Below are 6,000 nucleotides of genomic sequence, written 5' to 3' on the forward strand. Positions count from 1 at the left end.
GCTGATTTAATCATCCCTAAAAGCTCTCCTCAARATGAGGAGCCTGGCTTTAAATATCTCTCAGTATAAGGCATGCTTAAATTTTCTTGCTGTCCTTAAAATAAAATTAAACTATTTTAGAAGAATTAGCTACACTGCAGAAATTATTCTCATTCTCATTTTGAGACATAGCGCTAGTCTTGTGAGGATTTCTGCCCTATTATCCATTCCCTTTAGCATTAAAGAGTATTCCCCAGGTCAGCTTTCATACCAGCGTCCTTATTGCTGAAAATTGCTATGTACTAGCATGTAATTACATGACTCATTACTGTTTTCTTAAGAATCAAACTGAAAATGTTATGTTTTGTTTTGCTCTTTTCTGCATGAAGTTAGTCTGTACTTTTCTTGTCCAAAAACTAAAGAATGTGTGTTTTTGACTAAAAAGCTTTCAGCTTGGGAATGTCAATACAGAGCCTTAGTACGCTTGCCACAGTAGAGTTATAGTACAGTTATTTTCCCTTATGATGCACCACATGCACTCATATAATTTAAAATTATCTTTTCTCCAGGGAACTTCAAAAATGAACTTCAGGCAACCAAAATCTCTTTTGCACAATGCATTTTTATTATTATTGATGTCTGGTGAGACCAAAAATTGCTGGGTTTTATGTAGATACAGATCTAGWTTTACTGATACATTTCCCTTTTAGGAGCTTTATTTTGCTTTTCAACAAAATCAGCACATATACATGCACTCATATTTGTCAAAACATGCTTATCTCTGTAAAACAGTCCCAACGGAAAATTTTCAAACAGTTTAATTTTAAGTCATTACTGCCAAATATATGAATGAACACACCTTCAGCCACTTTCACTCCATACTGAAGTTTTGCTAATGAGCCCCTTTCCCCGTGGCTCAAAACTCACCTCTCGTATAAACATGCCCTATTTCCATCTTAGCCCCGTTTCTGCAAGTTTCTAAAAACTGTATTAATGGTGCTGTTAATGTACCATAATTGAGAGAAATTCCTGGACTAGTCTMGAACATTCTGACAATAGTTTTGAGATTAATTTCCTTATTCATTTCTCTTTCTAATTTCTTCTTTACCACCTCCAAGTACCATGTTATGCACCACAGTGTTCAAAAGAATCATATTGACATTGACATACTGTATCTTCCTACAGGCAAGTGCAAGACTTGGAATAAATGACTGTAATATATATAATATATACTTTAATTTATTTTTTGCTTTGTTACTGATTTCTCCCCAATATTCTCTCCTATTCCCTTTTACCTCCTCCTCTCTAATCTTCTCTATGTTATTCCTTGTTTTGTGTTTGTGTTGCAAATTCTCTGACAGAATAACTTGCTGCAGGTCAGTTGAAATCAAAAGAATTTGGTTTTCTATTACCTCTACTGCTTTGCACAACACAAGTTAATGTAGCATTGTGGCTGTGATGATATTTCTAAGCTTGAAAATGGCATTTCAATCCTAAATTGCAGTCATTTATAACTTTCTTAAAAAATATTACCTTTGGGGCTCAAATTTTTCATGCTCAGTCTCAATCCAAGACTGAATTGGTTTTAGAAACTTTCATAAAAATCAACCCAGCTGTGTGTTTTTTTCTTTTTCTTTCTTTCTTTCTTTCTTTCTTTCCAAAGTCAGGAAGAGAGACTTTCTTTCCAAAGTGATTTTCACCACTTAGGTTATTTTTCATATGTTTTTCATCCTCAGTAACTCAAACCAACTTTATTTTGAAAAAGCATTCTTGAGAGTGAAAGTACTACTGAATGATGCATTGCCTTTTTTAAAGAAWTTTGGTATGGAAATTGCATAGTCATAAACATTAGAACATTGTGTGCTGAGCATGCACAACACATTATTTTCCTTCTYTGATTTAGACTGCTAACCAGTTGTGATTAATGTTCCCAAGTATGAATATTTGTCTGTGCTATCATGAAAATTAGAGATGGAAAAGATCTATTGCATCACCCAGTCCATCCTACTGCTGAGAGCTAGTTAGCTATACCATGGATTTGCACATGTAACAAAAGCTGAGTGTCGCAGAAAATTCCTTTCTCAAATCTTCTCTGTAGAACATTATTGGAAGAGGGAAAATTACTTTATCTCTAAAGTACTTCTCTCTTTTTACCTTGGATTTTCCATCTAAAACAATGTAGTATTGTTGCCTGCAGGTTGCAATATTGCCAAGTTAGGCTCAAACAATGGAGCTTCATTCACTACTTTGTCATTTTGAAGACTCTATAAAGATTTAATCAACAACAGGTTCCCCTTGTAACTCCTCTTACATCATCATGATCTTCAGACTATTGCAATAATTCAAATCAAGACTAGTTACATCAGCATAAACATCATCCCTCTCTGTTTATATTTGTCCTTTATTCTATAATCTGTTATGCCATTGGAAGTTCACTCTTCTTTAGACAAGCTACTCATCTTGCTCCTTGAAACTTTGGCCATAAACCTGTTCTTCTAGTACCTCAGTTACATAATCTGATACTTAGCTCTCATTGCATAAATGGTTTCTGTTGCTTTTCTGTGAAGTCCTCCCTACTTGTCAATATTTCATCTTCTTCATGTTTTTTGCCTGTCAGCGCCTAGAACAGAAGACAGTTCTTCCGGCCAAGTAGCTCATCCCATGGCAGGTCTACTGAAGGAAAACATTTCAACTAGATAGGAAGCAGTTTTTTTTCTGTGAGAAAGCTAAAAGCTAGTCATAACTTATCTTTATACTTAATGAAAAATTTAGCGTATTTCAGTTTCATTAAAATAGGAGAAAAAATAAAAAGAACAAGCAATAATCTGCAGAAGAAGTCTAAAAAGTCTATTTTGTTGAAAAAATATTTAGAACTAGACCATTTCAGCGCTTTAGATGTGCTTCAGACTGATATGTTTTAGGACAGACTAATACATTTACATAATAAAATTTTAAAAACAGATTTGTAGCTAGGAAAGAAAAAATGAAAATGTCTACATTTATGTTAGCATATCATGGTCAGTCTGTAATTCCTCAGAAGAATTACCATGACCCAATGACATGTTTGGAGGAAAATACCAAAGAGAGAGAATATTTCTGTTTAACCTCCTGACTTACTCCTGAAGAGTTTATACATTTTAAAAAATAATAAACGTTTWAAAAAAAAAAAGTGGTGGTTTTATGTGCCATCATGTTCTGAGACACTCAGGTACAACCTCATTTTCAGAAAGAAGTGGTGCAAGTTTGAAAAAGCTTTTCTGAATGTCTCAAATTGCAGATCCTAGAAGATGCTTAAAATCAACTGCTTTTTTTAGAATGGGTCCTAAATTGTATCCCTCAGACATAGACACTGGCATAGAAGATGCAATGCAAGATAGACGGTATCTTGGTATCCTCTCTACCTGTTTGAAAAATCCCATTTCTGCTTGAAAATATTTTATGTATTTGAATAAGAAGMAAAAAGAAAGTTTGGCTGTAATTGATAGATTACAAAAGGATAATTTTCTTTAGTTTTTTTTATGTAAAAAGAGTAAAATATTCAGTATAAAATCACTTATATGATATTTGTGTACAGAATGCTGTTTTCACATTTCTTAATCTGTTACAAAAATAAACAGAAAATGGAAATGTCCTTCTCAAAAWAATTTTAAAGAATTTGAAAATAGAGCTTGCTATTAAAAGTGTATATTGTCAGGATATAGATTTTTTGCAATTAATTGGTTTCAAAGATGCAATTTGACAGTGTCCCTTTAATCGTATGAYGTCTTGTTCTGTCTTTGCTGGCTAATTAGAATGATTTGTCCTTGTCCTATTCATAAAATACCTTTATAGATTTATAGCGAGTTATCCTTCTATCCCATAATCTCAATGTAATCATCTTTATTCATTGGTAAACATACAAAGCTATTAGATCCCACTCAGACACATACGCACTGTGCATATCCTCTTAATCTGTGTGTATATAAATAGGACTACACTAATACACTAGAGGGAGTGAAAAATTTTCTTGAAAATGATTTTTGCACAACAGAGAGACTTTTAAATAGAGGAGTTTTCATGGAATAATGTCTCTTGTTCTCTTTTTCTTCAAATTGCTATAATGTTAATAATTTAAAAAAAACATTCACAGCATGTTCATTTTTTAATCGTATGAATTTTATTTGTATCTTTTCTGCTGTGGTATGTTAAAAGTGTGTATCACCTGGGATCCACTACAGTGATGTAACTTTCATGCAGTCTTTCACTCTGGACAAACTGGGAGAGAAGGCAGTTTAAATCACTTTGTTGCTGACCTAACATTGGTCACGCTGCAGTCTGCAGTGGTAGCAAAGCTCGGTAATGCAGTCTGCTTTTGAAAAACTCACCTTTAAGTTCCAACTCTTAAGGAAGCTTAGCCTTTCATGGGACTAACACACTTTACAAAAAAAAAAAAAAATTAATGATGTATGCTCTAGTACAGCAGGTTAGTATGTTAACACTGGGTTGCATAGTAGCAAAACACTGTGATGAAAAGCTCCTTTACTGTTCTTACATCATGACAACCTTTCTTATTAGAGCAGCTACCTTTCAGCAGATGAAGTGCATGGCAGAATCTCAGAAGATTACTCACACTAAAGAAGCTGAAATGGAGATTTTTTTTTTCCTTTAAATGAGCATTCTTCACTTCCAAAAAAATCCAGTCATAGATACACAGAGACCCTCACAAGAGAACTGGAACTTGTTGTATGTATCTTAAAATACATTTACATACAAATTGTTGTATGTATCTTATTTTTTTTTCTGAAAGGTTCCTTACTTCTCTGTTTTCTGAGTGTGTCTACATGCTTGACCTTGTGTTTGAAGTAATAATTCTCAGATGGCACTAGTGCAGTTAGTACTCTTGCTTATGTATTTAATTCAAAGCTGATGAAGCTTCAGGATATTACTGTAGTATCAATAATAAATATTAATATTTCTATAGCAATCAATTGCTCTTAATTACTTTCAGCACAGGAGCCAAGTGAAAGGGAAGCCAAGTTCTGAATCACAAATCCTTATTCAGTACAGTATTTTCAAAGGCAGAGAAAGCAACACTGAGGGAACTGGAAATTTGCCAGTGAAGACTACACCTATAAAAGGATAGGATAAATATTTAGCCACTGAAATCTGTAAAAGTACAAAACATCATTTATAATTCAGATGCAAAATTGCTGTATTTAAATATTGTCACAGACGTCATGGGCCCATGCCATCAAATTAGAAGGTAAGTGTGAAAGACACACGTAAGTCTTAACTCATTTCTTGTCCTGTAGTTTTTGGACTACTCCCCAAATGTGTATTTTTTTTCTCATTGTATCTGTTCTTTATAACAACTCCAAACCTTAACAGTGTGAATCCTGAGAAAATGGAGAAAATGTACTCAGATCTTGAGCTCAATGTTTGTATGGCATGACTTTAACCTTGAGCTGCTTTTGACTGAAGAAATGAAGTGATTAAGCACAAGGAAGAAGCTACAGTGGCCACCAGGCATGGGCATGTGGTGGGGCCATGCTGTGTGTGCAGTCTAATGTGATATTGTTGCACCATCTGTGGCAATAGCCTCCAAAACAGTCAAACTCATGTGAGCTAGCATCACAAACAGTTGTCCAGGATGGATATGGAAATCCAGTCTTTCACAGACCCTCGTGCTTTGGTAGGACCTGGGAATAAATTGCTGGAGGCCAATTGTCCACTTGCAAATATTCAGGTGGAAAAGAGGAGGGCAGATGTTCCTCAAAAGGATGTAGGGTGCATGTGAAAGAGGTTTTATAAGCACTGCAGTGCGGAAGTATAGGTAAATTCAACACTAACTAAGAAAGAAATTCTAGTGTAGGATTTATCTGAGATTGACAATCATATAAAAGTGAAAAAGAGAGAGTTGAGTGAAAAAGAGAAAAAGGGAGAGAAAAAGGAAAAAATAGCAAGGAGAGAGTTGTTGTATCTCTGTCATAGTTTTTAAAGTTTTTTTTTTTTTTTTTTTTTTTTTTTTTTTTTTTTTTTTTT

Source organism: Nothoprocta perdicaria, unplaced genomic scaffold (genome assembly GCF_003342845.1).
Source record: "Nothoprocta perdicaria isolate Ctin4 unplaced genomic scaffold, notPer1 scaffold_86, whole genome shotgun sequence".
NCBI lineage: Eukaryota > Metazoa > Chordata > Aves > Tinamiformes > Tinamidae > Nothoprocta > Nothoprocta perdicaria.